Here is a 21,132-nt window from a genome sequence, read left to right as displayed (position 1 = left end):
CATTTTAAAAATATTTTCTTAGCACTTCTAAAATTTTCCCTCTAATTTTGAATTCGGGTCAACCCAAGTTTGACCACCTTACACATGGCATCATCTGATTGGTCCTCTTCTCGTATAGTCAGTTCCATGTCATCATCTGCTAGGCGCGCCCGCCATGTCATCACCACATGGTGCTTTTTGATTTTTCAACTGGACTGCCATTTCCACCTGGGCCCACTGCCACGTGTCACATTCTCGCTTTCTCTCCTTTCTTATCTTCCTTGCATCTTTGTTTTGAGAAATAGTGACAGTCGTTTGATCTACCACATGGCATGATTTGGTGCACCTGATCAGCTCGCCGCCACCTGTCGGTTCTCGCATTCTCGCATCCTAGTCACCAAACTATGACATCATCTACGAGGATGTGAGAAGCTGCCATGTGTCTTGTTTCGCTAGATCAACACCTCAGTTTCCGTGTCAAGCCTAGAAGCCCCTGCCACGTGTCGATCTACAATTCGTCCATTTGGCACCACTTGGCGCATTCTGATTGGTCAGGCGGATCCACATCATCATCCGGATTTGCATGCCTGTTAGGTCAAAATTTCATCCACATCGCCATTCTCGACTAGCCTCAGGTGGGCCCATGCGGGCACTCGTTCTACCTTCAACAGGCGCTTGTCTTAAAGACAACATTATATTGTGCATTGGTATATTTAAAGAACTAAAATTATGCATGCCCAATGAATGTGGGATTAAACATTTAATTCTTTTCTTCCATTTTCTTGTGGGTTTTGAATGGTGGGTTGCCTCTGGTGTTTCAAAATCTTTTGTCAACAAAAACATGCCTTCTCATTCACGACATCTTCATTATGTTTCAATGGTACTCAGCGTATGGTCATCTTCCTTCATTTTGGTGGGTACAAGCCTGGAACACTCGGTTTATAAAGCATGGCCAATTTCATTTGAAAACATATATTCCCTTTTGCATTTATGGTTAATATTAATGCTAAGGCCTTATCAGGAATTTGGAATGGTCGTGCCCTTGCATCTTGTAACTGCAATTTCCTCTTTGCATTTGATTCCTCTCTCTCATGACACCAAAACACTCCTCTCCAATTTGGGGATCTCCAATCCTCTAAAGTAGGTCTCACATTCTTGCAAGTGCAATGCAGCTCCACCCTTTTTAATCGATTTGGGAATGTTGAAATTCAGGCAGTCTTCTTCTCTAAAGGTAATTGTAAAAGGGGGCTTGTGCAATTAATCGTGAAAGTGGGGCTAGAACATCAATACATGGCGTATGAATAATAACTCAAACTCTATTCTATTCCTTTTCAACTGGCCTCCTCTTGACTTGTGATGAGGTGATAAGAAAAGTGTAATGAAGAAAAAAAATGACCAAACTACTCTGTTTCCAAAACACTGGTCACTTTTCTCACACATGAAAACATGACACTGAAGATATTGGACCTCCAGCCCTGATCTTTGAGTCTTGTACGCCTCGATCACTATTGTAACCTCATTCACACCTTATCCTCCTGCTGCTCATGGTTTCCATCAATGCATGAACACTAAAGCTGTAGAAATCACAGCAATTAGCAAGCTGTCCAATTCTTACCCATGAAGATAACCATACACAAATTGGCATTTGAAGCTCCTTGTTCTCAAATTTGCCTCCGTAAAACATATTGTGATGTTGTTTGTGTCTGAAAGTGGAGTGGATGGAAAGCTTTATGGTGAGCGGCTCGCATGCACAAATAAAATCCCTCTTCATAGTCCATGTCTTTCTTCTTTTGGTTAAATTGGGCACCTTGCATAGAAACTTACATGGCGCAATCACCAAGCCGATGTGGATGGCGCTCTGCCAGATATGTCAGATAGTCTAAAGATCATGTTTTCATTCGTTTCATGCCTTAAACGTAGACAACTTTGGGACAGGTTTAATTGTGTCCCAGGTGGCATTCTTGCTATTAAACTTGCAGAGTACTCACATCCCTCAACTTCCATAGTTTCAACTTAAGTTGTTGTGGAGCTCATTCACCTCCAATCGCCTTTTGCCTCTTTTGTAGCCATGGTTTTACTTCTAAACTGTAGGTGGCTTCAACTGGCATGGGTCCAACTTGAGTGATGGGAGGTAAGGTCCCATCTAGTCTCCAACATTTTATAAGGAAGCCTCTTCATCATTGTTGTAGGTTCTCCCCCGCACGGCACCAACTCAAAACTCCCCAATGTTTCTCTCAACATTTGACGTTGCTCACTTGATGGTCATTGAGATAAAGTAGTGCAAAATGTCTTGTGGAAGCAAAGTCATACTTTCATATTATCAAGCTCTTCTAACTTAATTCCATTCAATCACTGCAAACAGCAAAGGAATTATTTCACCCAACAAGAATAGCAGAAGTCTTATAGTGCCATCTTATTGTTATTTTTTAAATAACATGAGTGATATAAAACCCTTTGCTGTAATGTCCCCATTTTTTTAGCATCTCAGTGAAGTTCTTAGCCTTGACATTCTCCGAAGGCTAAGTGGAGAAATAAGGAGAAATTGATTAAATCAATTTCTTATAAAGTCATTAAATAAATTAAAATAAAAGGGTGACTTTATATTTAATTAATTTAATTTTCTAAAAGCACAATTAATTATTGTATTGCAAGGGAGAAGCTTCTAGAGAGTGCATTTTCTAGAAATACTACTAATTATTGTATTGGAAAGGGGGAAGCTTTTAGAGAATGCAATTAAATAATATTTTATTTCCTTCTAGAAGGGTGAAGGAAAAGAATAAATAAAGGTGAGAGCTTCATTTTTTATCATCCGATTATTGTGAATTGCATTTGATATAAACTTGGGAGAAGAAACTAAGGTTTCTGATTTCAGTCAGCCATTGGAGAATGTCAACTCTTCAGTGTTGCAGCCATTTGAGGTGGTGAAATATCCATTGAATTTCACATTCAGGAGAGCTTCATTCTGGAGTTCTATTTGTGCTTAAATTGGAGAATACATTTTAGCTGCTATAGTACGCATGCATAATGCCGCGCTACAGTATTTCTGTTTGATTCATTTCCATTCTTGGGCATCACTATTATCAACATACAAGTGTTTGACAATATTCCTTGAGCTAAATTCAATCAGTTTGGGCAAGGGATATTACATTGGTATTAGAGTTGAATCCTGCCATCCTGAGGGTTTAGCAATTACAAGCCAGCTGGGGTTGGCTCTCACAGATTTTTCACTATCAGGCGAGCTTTGTTGACAGTGAACAAGATTTTGACAGGTAGCCAAACACCATGGGGGACAGGCAAGAGCGTAGCCCACCAAGAGACAACAGGAATGAGGATCAGGAAACAAGAGAATTTTTCAGAGCAATGTTTATAGGACAAGAGCGAATGACATAGGCTTTGTAAGCACTCACCACCATGGTTGAGCGCATGAACCCATAGGATAGACGGAATTAAGAACAAGGAGATAACTGGAGTGCAATGGGATTACCTAGAGCTCATAGAACTCTTTCTAGAATGACATACAGGTCCACATGCCCTACCTTTGTTAGAGAGGAATCAATATAGGAACCAATGGAGGAAGTTGAGGATGAGACATTTGCAGATATCCTTATGGCTGCAAATGATGAATGAGAATTATTAGTTCCTTAAGTTCGGGAGAGGATGACCTTTGAACACTTTGTAAATTAGAAGAGAGAACATTACAGGTCACTCAGATAAGATAGGAGGCCTAGGGGTTAAAATAGTGAGCTAAAGAGGGCTATAGGAAAGCTTACTATGCCTACATTTGATGGGAGTGGTAAGATGACAACTCAAGATTGGATTCATGACCTTGACACATTCTTGGCACTAAGGCCAATGACAGAGATTGAAGCTATCAAATACGCCACTTTGCATTTGGAGGGAGTAGCACATGATTGGTGGTACTATGGTATGGTAACACTTCAGCATAATCAAGTGACAAAGTACCAGGACTTTATGGATAGGTTGGTGGACAGATTCGAGAAGAAAGATATAGAGATTTACTTTCGGGACTTGGCACAGTTGAAACAAACAGACAACTTGGATTATTTCATTGGTGAATTTCAGTGGTTGGCAGTCATGGTGCCAAACATTTTAGAGTGTAGATTGATAGTTCTTTTCATTGAAGGCCTTTCTGAACCACTGAGAGGTTGGATAAAGACATTTGATCCCATTTCTTTACAAGAAGCTATGAAAAAGGCAAGAAGTATGGAACATGCAGTCCCAACAAACAAATTTTCGTCAAAAGGAGTATCTTCTAGTAAGGATAACAAGCCATTTTATAAAAAACTAGAGATGAAAGATTTTAAAAGTGATTCTAAAGATAAAACTCCAACACCTTTTGATAGGGAAACATTAAATGATTTGAGGAAGAAAAAATTATGTTTCTACTAGAAGGGACCCTATGATGCAAACCATGACTATCCTCTTAAACCAAAGGCCAAGGCTATCAGAGTTATGTGGGCATACTATGAGGAATCAAAATCAGATAATTCAGACCAGCAATCTGATATAGAGGAAATAGATGGTGAAAAAAGAAGAAGACAAGGTTGAAAACTTGACTAAAATGGAGTCCAAGGATGGGGAAGGAGATGGGCAACCTAGGGAAGCTCGTCTCACTAGTATTAAGTAGGAAAGATCATTTCAAATGAGAGGAGTATTTGTTGGACAGTGAGTTATAACTTTGGTTGATACCGGTGCCACTCATAATTTCATTGATGCTAGGTTGGTGGAGAAGCATGGCATACAAACAGAGGAGTTTGGGGAAATTAGAGTGAGGATAGTTGATGGCTATGTCCTCAATTGTGATTGTAAGATCACTGGACTCCCATTGGAAGTTAATAATTATGCCTTTAAGGCAGATTTCTATGTTGTGCCTATGGGAGATATAGATATAGTCCTTGGGATCAGTTGGTTGCATGATATTGGTGAGCTCACTCTTAATCTCAAGGAGATGGAGATGAGGTATAAAGTGAATGGGAAGACACAAGGCAATTAGGGACAATGATTTCAGAATGGTCTCTTTTCAGAGGATGGCTAGATTGAGTTGACATGATCAGGTAGAGTGGGTAGCAGAGTGCATGTTAATGCCATCACAGGAAGGACAGTAGAAGATTGAATATCCTCCTGATATTCAAAAGCTTAGAGTTAAACACTCTAAGGTGTTTAGTGACATTCCACTAGGTAGACCACCAGACAGGGGTATTGAGCACATCATTGAGTTAGAGGAGGGTGCTGAGCCCATCATGATTACACCTTATAGGCATCTAAAGAGGTTGAAGGATGAAATTGAAAAAACCATAAAGGAGTTACTTGCTATGGGCCACGTTAGACCAAGTCTCCTTTCGCTTCTTCAGTGGTGTTGGTGAAGAAGGATGAGACATTGAGGATGTGCATTGATTACAAGTTGCTTAATAGGAAAATAATTAAAAATAGGTACCCCATTCTCAGGATTGATGAGTTGATAGATGAGCTTCATGGAGCTTGCTTCTTCTCAACACTAGATTTGAGATCAGGCTATCACTAGATCAGAGTTAGAGAGAAGGACATCGAGAAGAGAGCTTTTAGATGCCATTGTGGCCATTTTGAGTTTGTAGTTATGTCATTTGGGCTAACTAATGCATCTGCTACTGGCAACAATGAATAGGGTTAAATCTCCTCAATTGAGGAGATTTGTACTTTTCTTCGATGATATCTTGGTGTACAATAGATCTTGGGAGGAGCACTTGGTTCACCTGGTCATGGTGTTGGATATATTAGGCAGAAGGAGGTTTTAGAAGATTGCCGACGAACACTATAGCGCTGAGGAATTGTTGGAGGAGACTCGCTAGCGGGTGGAATTAGTGGAGGAAGCAAGAGAGGAATTTTTGAACTTGTATTTGCTGAGGGAAGAGAATCTAGACGGAAGGGAATCAACTCGCACGGTTCGGAGTGCCAAGGGAGCACGAGCGTGGAGTGAACTCTTCGTCCGGGATACACTTCCGGAAGGGACAACTTTAGAAGATCCTTCTTCACCAAGGTTCGCAGTTGTTGAGACTGCTGGTGTGGGAGAGCAGACCGCCAGTGTGGGAGTAAACAGTGCCAGTGTTGTAGGACTGAATGCCCGTACACAAAATCTAGTAGTAATGACGGGACCAAAGGAAAAGCTACCAAAGTTTGATGGTGATGGTATGGCAGATCCGATCCGACATTGTAAAACATGCGAAATGATTTGGACGACAAATGGCATAACAGATACAAACGAATGGGTTATGCAATTTCCGGCAACCCTATGGGGTGTTGCAATTGATTGGTTTGCTGATACAGATCCCCAAAAGTTAACCAGTTGGGACAACATTTAAGGAGTTTATCACAGAATTTCAATTGTTGCGCGACGGCAATGAGATCGTAGCAGAGATATACAACACCAAATAGGGGAAGAATGAAACTGTCCGAATATACGCCAACAAATTAGAAGACTTAATAAATAAAATGAAAAATAAGCTGGCAGATGGGCTACAAAAAAGATGGTTCGTTGAAGGTCTCCGGTCGAAGTTGAGGAAGAAGATGAAGATTGTGCCGCCGTCATCATACACTGTAGCATACAATCGGGCGATGAACTTGGAAAGTGAGCAGAAAACAAAGAAGAAGAGTAGCTCGTCCGAGTCAGATGGTGATGCGTCTTCGGAAGAAGAGAGCAGCGATGATGAAAACAGCAGCAGGAAGGTCCGAGCTCTCCAGAAGGACATGATCTGGATGATAAAGGAATTTAAGAACATGCAAAAAGAAACAAAGGGAAGTGAGCTATAGTGCACGAAATGTAAGGCAGAAGGTCACACAAAAGGATCCTGTCCAAAGTACCAGTTCTGCAAGATCTACCAGATCATGGGATATTCCACAAAAGAATGCCCCTTCAACATGAAAACCAGAGGACCTCAACAAGTGTTCCTAACACAGGAGGCCTCCACATCTGGAGGGAGCAGGAACACAAGTATGGAGGGTGCCACGTTGGAAGGGTACAGAAATAATAGATGTGGGTAGAACAACAACAATGCAAACAATAACAATAACAATGGTAGCCGGAGTCGAATTCAGTACGATGCGAACGGGTGACCGATCGTTCAATGCCGAGCTTGTAATTTGTGGGGCCACTTTGCTAGGGATTGTACAATGGCAAACACACCAAAATTATTATGCAGATGGTGCGGACCCGACGATCATGAAGATGCCAAGTGCCCGAAGTCTTGAGTAAATCTGATCACCATTGGGACAAACGAAGAAGTGTTGGCAATCACACGAAAACAAGCAAAATTATACCCTGACCCTGCAGAAGAAAAGAAGAGGCTAGAAGAAGTACGGAAGGAAATCGAGAAAGCAACACACGTCGAGACATCTCAGTTGAAGGACACCACGGGCACCTCACCAAGGAATTGCGTTGAGCAGAACATTGTACAATAGATACTACAAATGGAGGTACTTGTCAAAATCAACAATTTGTTGATCACAATGCCTCAGCTCCGGTCTGCACTCACAAATATTGCACCAACTGCCAAGTTACCAGGAGAACCAGGAAGAGGGAAGGAAATTGCTGCAGGTGGAGAAGACCCAATGTTGTTAGCCCTCACATTCGGACAACATCCAGTGGTCATCGAGATGGCGATTCTCAGAAGTGTGCTGACAGACACAATTGTTGATGGAGGGTCCGATGTGAACGTCTTACTCGAGGATACCTGAAAGAGGTTGGGACAACCGACGCTGTGGCCACCTACATTCCAATTGTTGATAGCAGATCGACATGGCATAAAACCTCTTGGCGTCTTGATGGCACAACTGGTGACAATTGGCACACAGCGGTTCCCGCTTGACTTTGTCATGATCCCGTTGAAAAGAAAAGGATACGACGCCATTCTGGGCCGCAGATGGCTTATTCAAGCCAAAATTAAACATGATTGGAAAAAAAACATCTTATCACTTGAAAGCAAAGGGAAGAAATTCATCATTGATTTGCACACCTAGATGGTGGGGGAAGAAGCTCTGTCATCAGATTCTGAAGAAGATGAAGGAAGACAACGTATGGAACTGGATCAGGAGGGAGTCCTGCGATTGGAAGGAGGATTAACAGACGATGATTTGGATTCGGTCAACGGTCTCTACCACTGGCAAATAGAGAACTATGAATTGTTCCAGAGCTGCAATGTACTGACAATAGAGGAAGGCCACAATGGAGATGAGTTTCCAAGAGAATTCAGAGAAATAAAAAAGGGGGATGCGCCACTGGATGAGACACCCGCCGATGCATTCATTGAGGGGGAGCCTATCAAATATAATAAAGCCACGCTGCAGACTATGAATCTGGGAGACGAAGCCGAACCACGAAACATACTGGTGGGAGATAACTAGGATCCAGTATTGAAGGCAGCGACATTCAAGATATTCTTGGAATATAAGGATGTGTTTGAATGGACATACAAGGACTTGAAAGGAGTACCGCCGGAGTTGTGTGTGCACTGCATCCCGTTGATCGAAGGAGCAGTACTTGTACGGAAGAGGCCCTACAGGATGAACATGAACTATGCGGCAAGGGTTACGGAGAAAATCAACCGGATGCTGGATGCCGACATTATCTTCAAGGTGCAGACCAGTGAATGGGGGTCGCCCATAGTAATCTCACTAAAGGACACCACCCAGATCCGGATGTGTTGATTTCAGATGCCTGAATGCAGTCACAATCAAGGATCCGTTTCCAATTCCATTTACAGACAGCATCTTGGAGTAGGTTTTGGACGTGAGGCTCGGGAGGAGCTGATCATCCAATTGGAGGCAGTACAACGACACTTTGCTTAGGGTACCCAAGAGTTGGAAGCAGAGAAAGCGGCACGAGTGACTATCAAGGTCAACTTGATTAAAGAGATAGTATTGTGTTAGTAGAGGCTACAGATGCAACGTGGGTTGGAGACCAGTTTGGTGTAGGCACGGGATGAATGAGAAAGTGATGTGACAGAAGCAGATTTATCTTGTTTTAGTGAGTCAGTTAATGTATTTTTTTTGTTAATTTGTCTCAGATATTTTGTAATTGTCGTCCGAAGACGACTTTTTTTTTTGGGGGGGATGATGTCATCGGTAAATATTGTGTAGCCGACGGGTTGACGTCATTGGTAGAAATTGTGTAGCCGACAGGTTGATGTTGTCGGTAAAGATTTTGTAGCCGACGGGTAGATTAGTATTGTTATGTAGCCTATGGACCCCTTCGGGAAGGTTTGACGGAAAGTATTTATACCCTATTTGGGATCATTGTAAATCGTCAAAAGCATAATGCAATCTTTTGGCATATGCGAATAATATAAGGAGTTTTGCTGTTCTTATCTATTGTCTGTATGCATTAATCTATTTACCCCATGCGGTAAACAATTTGGGTATGACAGAGTTGTTGTATTTGGGTCACATCATCAGTATAGAAGGCGTACGCATGGATCCTGAAAAGATTCGTGCCATTGTGGAGTGGCCTTCAACGGTAAACCTTACACAGTTGAGGGGATTTCTAGGATTATGTGGTTTCTACAAGAGGTTTGTGGATGGATATTCCAGGCATGTAGCACCCTTGATAGATTTGATGAGAAAGGGAGCTTTCTTGTAGACTCCTAAAGCACAGGAGTGTTTTGAGAAATTTAAGGAGTTGATGAATTCCTGTCCAGTATAAGCATTACCAGATTTCAGCAAACCTTTTGAGCTACACTATGATGCTTCCAGAGAGGGCATTGGAGCGGTTCTTATGTAGGAGAAGCACCCTATTGCTTATGACAGCAGGAAATTAAGAGGGCCAGAGCGGAGCTTCAACATATATGATATGGAGATGTTAGCCATTATGCATGCTTTGGCTAAATTTAGGCAATATCTAGTAGGTAGCAAATTTTGTATCAAAACCGACCATAATAGCCTAAAACACTTTTTGGGGCAGCGAGATCTCAATGATAGGCAGCAATAGTGGGTGAGCAAGTTGCAGTCCTATGACTTTGATATTAAATATTTTAAGGGGACATAGAATGTAGTTGCTGATGCTTTATCATGTAGGCCCCATTTGAGTTTATTGATAGATATATTAGAGGATTGGAGACACTTGATCCTTGCAGAGTATGCAAAAGATGTGTGGACCGTCGGATTCATAGATGAAACTATTCAGGACAGTAGATACACCCTTGTGAATGAGCTCATCATTTACAAAGGGCGAATATTTTTGGTTCCAGGCTCAACAATGAGGAGGATGGTTCTGAAATCTTTTCATGATTCACCTATGGTAGGAGATCCTGGTTTCTACAAGACATACCGACAGATTAGAGAGTACTTCACATGGAAAGGGCTCAAAGCAGAGGTACTTCCAATATGTTAGTGAGTGTCCCACTTGCCAGTAGAATAAGTAGGAACACTCCTTTTCCAGCTGGTTTACTTCAGTCACTTCTGATTCTTAATAGAAAGTGGGAGTGTTTATCTATGGACTTCATCACAGGAATGCCTAGAGCCCAAGGCAGGGACTGCATATATGTGGTTGTGGATCGCCTTATGAAGTTTGCACACTTCTTTCCGATCACTGCTACATACATTGCTACACAGGTGGCTGAGTTGTTCTTCAAGGAGATATTCATATTACATGGTTTACCTCAGAGCATTGTGAGTGACAAAGACAACAAGTTTATGAGTCATTTTTGGTAGGCGCTATTCAGGTTGTGTGCAATAGAGCTCACTCCGAGTACTAGCTACCACCCTCAGACAGATTGTCAGATGGAGATAGTAAATAAATGGGTGGAGGGATATCTCAAGAATTATATAGTAGGGCAACATACGACATGGGTAAAGTGGATTTATCTCTGTGAGTATTGCTACAATACCACTTATCACATGTTTATTCAGATGCCACCCTTTATGGCCCTATATGGGTATGAGGCACCCAATTTTATGGATCTTCTTTTGAGTGACAGTAGAGTGCCTAGTGCAAGTGATTTGTTACAGGAGAGTCAAGACATTGTTAAGACTCTCAAGGATAATATAACCAAAGCACAGAATCAGCAGAACCAGTATGTAGACCAGAAGAGGATTGCATGGACTTTTGAGGTTGGAGATATGGTGTATCTTATGTTGCAGCCTTATCGTCAATCCACCCTCAAAAAGAGTGGTGCTGAGAAACTTAAGCCACAATACTATGGTCCATTCAGGGTTATTAGGAAAGTGGGAGAGGTGGCTTATGAGTTAGATTTGCCAGCGGAGAGCAAGGTGCACGATGTTTTTCATGTGTCACACCTCAAGAAGACACTAGGACATCATATTGTTCCTTCTACAATGCTTCCACCCTTGGATGATGAGGGAAAATTGGTATTGGTGCCAGAGGCTATCATTGATTTCAGAGAAAGGAACTTGAGGCGACGCACTATAAGGGAGTATTTGGTGAAATGGAAGGACCTACCAGTAAAGGATTCAACATGAGAGAATGAGAAGATTTTGCAGCATCTAGACTTGAAGTTGCTCGAGGACAAACAATTTCAGGGAGGGCGTACTGTAATGTCCCCATCTTTTTAGCATTTCAGTGGAGTTATTAGCCTAGACATTCGCCGAAGGCTAAGTGGAGAAATAAGGAGAAATTGATTAAATTAATTTCTTATAAAGTCATTAAATAAATTAAAATAAAAAGGTGACTTTATATTTAATTAATTTAATTTTCTAGAAGCACTTAATTATTGTATTGTAAGGGAGAAGCTTTTAGAGGGCATTTTCTAGAAATACAACTAATTATTGTATTGGAAAGGGGGAAGTTTCTAGAGAATACAATTAAATAATATTTTATTTCCTTCTAGAAGGGTGAAGGAAAAGAATAAATAGAGCTGAGAGCTTCATTGTTTATCATCCGATTATTGTGAATTGCATTTGATATAAACTTGGGAGAAGAAACTAAGGTTTCTGATTTCAGTCAGCCATTGGAGAATGCCAACTCTTCAGTGTTGCAACTATTTGAGGTGGTGAAATATCCACTGAATTTGGCATTCGGGAGAGCTTCATTCTGGAGTTCTATTTGTGCTTAAATTGGAGAATACATTTTGGCTACTACAGTATGCATGCACGATGCTGCGCTACAGTATTTATGTTTGATTCATTTCCATTCTTGGGCATCACTATTATCAGCATACAAGTGTTTGACAATATTCTTTGAGCTAAAATCAGTCAGTTTGGGCAACGGACAACCCTTTCCATAACAAGATGATCACTGGTATATGATGATGTAAAAAGAAACATCATGTCAAACTAAAAATCATCTCCTTTTATGTCTTTTTTTATTATTCCCATGAATCAATCTGATTTGCAATAATTATGCTCATATACCAAAACACCCTCATTCCCCAAGATCTTATTAGTTTGACAGAATTAGCCGGGCCCCAAAGTGGGTCCGGCTAAAAATAAATTTGTTTTCAAACAAATGACATATAAAGTTGATCCAACGAGTTCACCTCGCAAATTGAAAACATTTTGAAACATTGAATCAACTCAAGACTCATTTTTAATCTTCCTTGCCAATTGCAAATTTTGTACCAAGAGGTCTTTTGATCGACCTTAAAAACTAATTGAAATACATGACTGGGCCTTGAAATCAAACATATTGATTCTTTGTTCAACAATCTCTTGCCCTGTCAGATCTCGTCCCATGATGACTTTGGGGTCAAAAGATATCAACCGTTAAAGTTGCATTTGTGAAACTTCTTGCAAGCAAACATGTTAGAAAATAGTAAAACACGTTCATTTTTGGCTTTGGAAACAGGTCAAACTTACATTTGGGGGAAGGAAAAATGGGGTGTTAGTTTAGTGTCGCGAGGTGAGTATAAGTCTGTGATTTGGGCTCATGACGAATACCTAGGCGCATTTGGCGAGAGGTCAAAGTGGGCTACTTGGATTTGCAAAACTAGACACTGGCAGAAAAGTGATTTTTGCAAATGGAAAAGACCCAGGAAAGTGTGCAGATGGATTCGTCAAGACTTGCAAATTGACACACTAGAAGAATTTTCAGAGTAGAACACAATGGTACAATCCATTTGATCTCACCTATCACGGATTTAGAGTTATGGCATCTCGAACAAGGGTACTAATCAATCTACATTTCTTGACACTAGCAAAACTTTAGAAATTGCATTTAGAATCACATTTGAAAACTGATCAAACAGATTTGTCATAAGCTCAAATCTGAAACATAATAAGTCTCTGACCTCTAGAATGTAATGCAAAAGGAATTTTCTCATTTTGGTTAACTAGGTCAAAGTTATAATTGGTCAAATAGGGCCTCCCAGAATTTTGAACAATTAGCATCAACATGACAACAGTAAACAACCGACTTCGAGGAATTCAACAACCTAGTCAAAACATGTCTAAACGACTTGAAATCTGAAACATAGGTTCTTTGATATGCGTACCAAACATTCCCAAAATGACGAGTCATGGAACATTATTGGGTGTGAGATATTCAAATGCAAACTAGGCTACCTGTCATTGTTTGACACTTGGGCAAAAATGCAGATTTGGACATTGCTCAAAACGAGACTTCACTGAATGACTCGAAATGACAATTTACCTTCACGGGACGTATGGATATGCTGAATACAAGGTATTAGAAACATAAAACACCTCTTAGACCTTAAAACGACAGCCGGATAATCATGCATTAAGATGCGCTTATAGGGCTCAATTTTTAGGATGGTACTCAAAATTAGGGCTTCAATTTTGAGTCCCAACATGGGGCTCCCAAAGATCTCTATCTTTGTTGCAACTTCCTCTCTAGTAGGGATTGTTTCCACTGTTACAACATTTTGGGCCTCCTCTTGTTACAGGTTGCATTCTTTCTTATTGTAAGCTTCTTATTCTTCACTTTATGCATTGCAATGTGCAATGCCTTTCCCTTCTTTGGGGAAACACAACTGAATTGTTCCATCAAACTCAATTATGTCTTCATCTTCATCCCATTCATCTATTTCTTCTCTTTGTAATTCCTGGAATATCTCATTCGAAATGACCCAAAATAATTCGTACCATGTTAGAAGACCAATGATGCAAGTCAAGTGGCATATTTGTTTTTCAAAGATGTGAGGTTGCATGGTGTTCCAAAAACAATAACAAGTGATAGGGATACCACGTTCTTAAGTTACTTTTGGAGGGTCTTATGAAAGAAGTTGGATAGTAGCTTGCACTTCAGCTTTGCATACCATCATGAAACTGATGGTCAAACAGAGGTGGTGAATAGAAGCCTTAATATATTGAGGTGTTTCATTGGAGAGAATCCTTGGCAAGATTTGGTGATACCTCAAGCTGAGTTTTTTTATAGCTTTAGCATAAGTAGATCAATAGGTAAGTCTCCTTTTCAAGTTGTATATGGTGCAAATCCTAAAGGACTTGTGAACTTAGTTAATTTACCAAAAGTTTGTTGGAAGCATGAATGCTGATGATATTCCTATGGGGGAGTATTGTAGAAACATGATTAGATCATTATCATGATGATATGTTACATTCATGACTATATTTGTCGCTGATGTCAACATAGCAGTTTTCTATGGCATCTGACAGAAGAACAACGGAAAGATCAAGTTGGTACGGATAATCAATTGAGAATTTTCACTAAGCGAGGTTAAAGGGAGATACTACTAAGTGTCTAGTATACGCAACTAATCTCGAAAACATAAGATATTAAGTCTGGAAGAAGTTATGCAAATTTCGGTAAAGACTGTTATGAGATAGAGTTTATAAAGGCATGTTCTGGTAAATTTGTTATATCTCTTATCAGAGTTGTTATTCTGAGAAGCCGAAGTTAAGTATGTGAAGAAGACATTCTGGAGATGACGTAACTAAGCTCACTTGTCATAATGTTACGTGTATGGAAAGCTATTCAAGTTACAAGGCAAAAGATTAATGTTATCACTAAGTGTAATGTGTTCTTAATGAGGTCCTATAATAATTAATTGAAAAGGTGTAATAGCTGATTTAGGGAATCATTGTATGGATTCGGTATAAAGGGAGGACATGTTACTTTATCATATATGGAGAAAAGAAAATGATTGTAAGTAGCACGAGGAGCGGAATGCGAAGATAAGCAAAGAAGAGTGAAGGTGAAGGAAACTTCATTGTCGAGGTTTTATTGTATGATCCGAAGTTTGATACTTGGATCTGAGGTTTGTGACCTGATCTACAAGGTCTGGCAGTGATTGGTCCGGTTGATAGGACAAAGGAAAAGAGTTAAAGTACAATACATACAATTATTCTGCAAAGAATAGTTGAGAGATTAGTTGGACAGTGAGTTTGGTGATCTTGCCCTAGAAGCTATTTGGACAGTGGGTCCTTTTGTCTTCTACAACTCCTAATAGGTTTGACACAACTCCTAACAAGGTTTGAATCTTCTAACAAGGATTCAGAGTCTCCTAATAAGGACTCATATGTACTAAATGTTGTAATAGGCTCCTAACAGGGTCCATCCTCTAACAAGGAATATTTATATTAGTACATCCTCTTGTGGGCATCATTCCCACCGGGGTTTTCCCTCTGTTCAAGGGTTTCCCTAGTTAACAGATCTGGTGTAATTGTGTATGTTCATCTTTGTATGCTTGTTGTTTACTTTGGTTGAATGGTTAAGATTAGTTAAGGTGGTTAAATGTTTTAATTACTGGATAACTGATTCACCCCCTAGTTACCTTGGTGGACTATTGTTTCTAACAAAGTCCACATGATAAACAATAAGCTACATAATCTTTAGAGAATGTTCAAGATATAGCTCAGCAAGTTAGGCTCAAGTTGCAGTCCATGAATGAATGATATAAAATAAAAGCTGATTTGCATCGAAGAAGAAAAGTCTTTCAAGAAGGAGAATTGATCATGGTAAAGGTACCCCCAAGGTGCCTACGAAAAGTTGAAGCCCAAGAAAATTGGACCTTGAAAAATCTTTAATAGGATAAATGACAATATATATCAAATTGAATTTCTTAACCTCTATTCACACTATGCTAAAACCAGTGAAAGACAGTTGAAAGATGAGAAAAATGAGTTGGAAAGTAACAATTGGGCCAAGCATTTGAGATTGAAGAAAAAAGAGCAGATTGATTGAGTACTAGATGCCAAATTGGTGGCTACCCAACCCAGTTCGTATAAGTTGTAATTTTTTAAATGGGAGGGTCTGCCTTATTCATAGGCAGGGATCCCATAGAGGGGGCTTGAGCTCTATATTTAAGGAACAAGAGGTCCCATGAATTTTTTTGGAGGGGGCTACAGCTTTATTTGGAATCTCTTCATAAAAGATAGGAGCTCTTACATTTTAGATGTTTTATTTTGAGCAGGTGAAAAAGGGGTGTGTCTGGAAAGAGCCCCACCAGCTTAGGAGAAAATATTGATGTGTGTCAGCAATTTGCTTATTATATATGCAAAGTAGCATATTATAAAATAAAAAATTTGAATGATTGTAATAAAATAATGTTACCATAAATTTGTAATCTTAAGCTGATTTAACTCTTAAATTCATGGGACCACCAGCTTCTTTGAACTTAGGAGCTTGATTTTTTAAAGGGGAATCACATATAAATTTCCTGGGACTGCTTCTTTTTAAATATTCATAAAAAATCTCAGTGGCACCTGCGCTATTTTTAAGGAAGCGGGTGCTCATGGAACCACAGCCTTCCAACTCTTGGGTTTCAGAAGCTGACTTACTTAAGTATAGCAATTCTTGCCCACCTCATGCACCAGAATCAGAAGGGACAAGAGATCCCCATCTTCTTTTTAGAGCAAGAAAGGATGATGCAGAGCATTAACAGCCATAAGAATGTGGAGCATTAAGAGCTCCCTTTATATGTCCAATCGGTTGTGAATAGATCAGTCTTTCAAGACTGATCCATAAGAATGTGGAGCATTAAGAGCTCCCTTTATACGTCCAATCGGTTGTGAATAGATCAGTCTTTCAAGACTGATCCATATGCTTTTTAGACTTCAGGTTTGAGTAGTTTAATGCTTTTTCATGATTGACAGTTCATGACTGTTTCTACTTTGATGCATGAACTAATGACTATTCTGTTTGTATTTTTAAAAGGGTCTCTAGTTTTTTTTTTTTAGTTGAGTTAGTTTAGAGTCTTTAACAATTTGGGGGAGTAACGAGGAGTTTACATAGGATTGGAGAAAGACAGAAATAAATCTTAGGGGTTTTTATAGAGAGGGAAAAAGGGTCTCTAGTTTGTTTTTTTAGTTGAGTTGGTTTAGCGTCTTTTAACAATTTGTGGGAGTAACGAGGAGGTTACATAGAATTTGAGAAAGAGAGATAAATTTTAGGAGTTTTTCTGGAGACCGAAAAAGGGGATATGTAGACAGAAGTCTCAGATACTTCTCAGCTTTGTTTATTTGTGTGGACTGTTCCATGTAATGACTTTTTTTTTTTGGTGATACTACCTGAATATAAGAAGTTAGTGTCCAATTTCTGAGCTCTTTTACTTTTACTTCTGTATATGCCTTTGCTGTAGAAGGGTAGAGTCCTCAATTTAGTTGATTGGGCTTTAGAGATAGAGTGCTGTTGTGAAGAATTTTTGAAGGTTGCAGGTCTGAAGTTAGAGCTACATCAAAATAGTAAAACAATGTCCGCAAAATATGGAGCCTATGCAAGTGAGAGATCATGGAAATTATAAGTTTAATGAAGATGCTCTGCAATAGAAGATAATCTTTGCTACAATACTTCTTGTTGCCTCACTCCTTCATATGATCCATGCCTCTTGTTGTATTGCCTAAGGAACGTGACAAACTGTTCAGAAATAAGCTTAAACTAATTATATTAAACACGGCCGAATATGCTCTGTTCTGAATCATAATCAAAATAAGCAGAGACCCAACAAGACTATTTATAATGATGATTTCAATTCAATTAGTTTCTTACCCACCCTTTTGCAGTACCATTAACAAGATTTGTCCTCGGCACATATTTCACTTCTGTATATAATAGACAAAATTAACTGCTGATTCCTTTCCACTTGCATTAGTCTTAAAGACTTCAAGACATTCTTTATCGAAAACCTGCTGGAGATTACTACTCAAGGGATCTTCCAAATGCTGTTTAATCTCACTAAGATGGTATTTATGAAATTAAATGCATTAAAATAATGACTGATTTAGGTAGTTTAGATCTTAGCTCCTTAAATTCAAATCCTCCTACAGGTTCAAACTCGAAGAAGCTCCAGAAATTTTTTTTTCACTTCAACACAATCTTCACTGACACCAGTAGATGATCATAAAACATAATTCTGGTTGCTTGCTTTTGAAGTAATAGGAGTATGAATTTGATTTAATAAGCTGTTCACGATTCACGTCACTCCTTCCTAAATGAACATAACACGGATCCATTTTAACATTTTGTATTCAAAAATATATAAAAGAATGCCTTCAGACTGACATGGAGAATGTTCAACTATGAAAAGACAGTATGAATACATTGATATTCAGAAAACCAATCGTGGTAACTACAAGCAACATTTGAACTGCATGGTTTTTTCCTTCATTATATTCAGACAAAGCTCCCTCTGAGCTAAATGAGGTTCAAGAGGATTTATTAGCCTTGAACACAATGCAAATAACAAGCTTCAGGAAGACAAAACATCAACTATATGCCCCAAACACATATTATATGTTTGAACACGTTTGGAAGCATGGTTTTCAATATACATGCTAATATTAAGCAAGCGATATGCTAATAACATATGTGAGAACTAATTGCCCCAGTTAGGAAATTACTTCTTATCTACAGCCTTGATATTACATTGATCAGTAGCATAAAAGAATTATTAAGAACAATAAATTCACAAGATTTAATTGCTTCACTGGGTGTCATTTGTTGCCTCGGTTAATAGTACTTAAAGTTGCCAAAAACGAATATATTTTCATGGGATGACATCAACAATTCCCCTTAATCCAAGTCATTCTCTTGATAACAATCCTGGACTAGTTTAGAGTAATTGCTCAAATTTCTCGTATGATAGGTGCCTTTGATTCTGTTAATGGATGTTCAAGAGTTTGTTACTTAATTCATTACAATTATCTAAGTTACAAACATTTTTTTCCTACATCACCTAGATCCAATGAGTGCTAAGTGTTCCATTTATTCTCATGAGAGATGGATTCATGTTGAATCACTACTCATGAAACATGGGTCATCGAGTTTGACTCAAAATCACATAGTTAAATCCTGATATTCACATCACAATTTGACTAGCTGTGGAAATCATGTCCTACTTATCAATTGATGAGCTTAAGGGGCTTTCTAATGAATGGTTCATAAGGCACAACACTTGGTGAAGTTTTTGCAAATGGGGTTGCAAGCTTTGGGTTTAACTGTGGAGGAAACTCCGTAGTTAAGCGCGCTCAGGCTGGAGTAGTACTGGGATGGGTGACCTCCCGGGAAGTCCCGGTGCTTCACCCCTGTGAGCATCACCTAGATCCAATGAGTGCTAAGTGTTCCATTTATTCTCATGAGAGATGGATTCATGTTGAATCACTACTCATGAAACATGGGTCATCGAGTTTGACTCAAAATTACATAGTTAAATCCTGATATTCACATCACAATTTGACTAGCTGTGGAAATCATGTCCTACTTATCAATTGATGAGCTTAAGGGGCTTTCTAATGAATGGTTCATAAGGCACAACACTTGGTGAAGGTTTTGCAAATGGGGTTGCAAGCTTTGGGTTTAACTGTGGAGGAAACTCCGTAGTTAAGCGCGCTCAGGCTGGAGTAGTACTGGGATGGGTGACCTCCCGGGAAGTCCCGGTGCTTCACCCCTGTGAGCATCACCTAGATCCAATGAGTGCTAAGTGTTCCATTTATTCTCATGAGAGATGGATTCATGTTGAATCACTACTCATGAAACATGGGTTATCGAGTTTGACTCAAAATCACATAGTTAAATCCTGATATTCACATCACAAGTTCCTATCTGTTTGAGTTGAACTTAGAGATGTGCTTTAATCTTCATTTTGTCATACTCTAAGCTAAGTGTACCTGTGCAGTTACTTGGTCTATTTCATTTTTAATATGGTCTGGACTCCGAATTTCTAGAGTGATACAGGTTCGTTAATTAATATGATTTTTGTATTTCAGGAAGCAGAGAAGTTTCAACTCTCTTATTTTCTTCTATATACTATGGTTGTGCACGCTTTACAATATTCATTAATGAAGAAAAGAGGTTAGTATGGAAAAATGTTGTTGAAATTGTGAACTATGTCATTGATTTGTCCTCTGTTTGTATGACATTTATTAACATGGTGATTTTGCCACCCTTTGAAGTGTAATTGTACTATTTTTTCCAGGTTTGGAGTCGCACTTTCCTACTAATTTCTACCTTCCAAGTTTGAGATTCCAAAGAAGATAACAGTTCACAATCACAATTTAGCCACGATTGTTGTTTTTTTCTCTGTTTTTTGTGTCTCGCTGCATTCAAATATATTCTCCATTTTTAATTGGCACACATTTTTTCTGTTTCTTTTCTATTTATACGAGGCTTCTTGCAGATGCTTATGAAGACGAGCAAATCTAAAGATTGAAATTGCTTATGAAGACAAGCAAATCTAAAATAGATGGTGAAATCTATTTGATCTACTGTTATTCATCTCGTCACAGAGATTCTTTACTTTTCTTTTATATTACAAATTTAAGAATTAAGAAACAGTCTTGAATCTTTATACTGTGTAATTTTTTTTGGCAATTCACGATCCAATCTTATTGTATTAATGATTGGAGAAATTTAAAGTAGAAAAAATGACTTGTATAAAATAGTATAGCAAAGAGAAAATTGACACATTTTCACTCATCTATGTTGTAATATTTGTAGTTCAACCTACAGGACCAGCTACTATTAAAGAGAAAGACATGGAAATATATAAATTAGAAAACCTTGGCCTTGATAAGAGCTTTAGACAATGGGATATGTTTATTGTGCTTAGACACGTAAAATGTTGATTCCCTTAAAAATATGAGAGATTTCTAATTCTCATTCTAAATTAGAATTTATTTAGTTACATTTGAATCTATTTAACCTTAAATTGAAGAATGAACATGTCGTGAGTATGGTTTTCAAAATTGGAGCCATGAAACGAGATGTTGATAAAGATAGTTCTTCCAATATAT

At 38.9% G+C, this 21,132-nt stretch overlaps 1 protein-coding gene across 1 annotated transcript in view; it reads left to right on the top strand.

Annotated features, from left to right (window-relative positions):
• The window catches only part of LOC149528017 (uncharacterized), a 35,007-nt gene extending 14,324 nt beyond the window's left edge, over positions 1–20,683 (top strand). The window contains exons 2-3 of the mRNA XM_089810956.1: positions 20,107–20,191; positions 20,316–20,683. The gene's annotated coding sequence lies outside the window, so the exon portion shown is untranslated. The remainder of the gene's footprint in view (positions 1–20,106; positions 20,192–20,315) is intronic.
• Positions 20,684–21,132: the final 449 nt, after the last annotated feature.

Source organism: Cupressus sempervirens, chromosome 11 (assembly GCF_028749045.1).
Source record: "Cupressus sempervirens isolate cs-2001-9-10 chromosome 11, ASM2874904v1, whole genome shotgun sequence".
Taxonomy (NCBI): domain Eukaryota; kingdom Viridiplantae; phylum Streptophyta; class Pinopsida; order Cupressales; family Cupressaceae; genus Cupressus; species Cupressus sempervirens.
The sequence above is the reverse complement of the archived record's forward strand: the minus strand, read 5'-3'. Positions and strand labels throughout refer to the sequence as shown.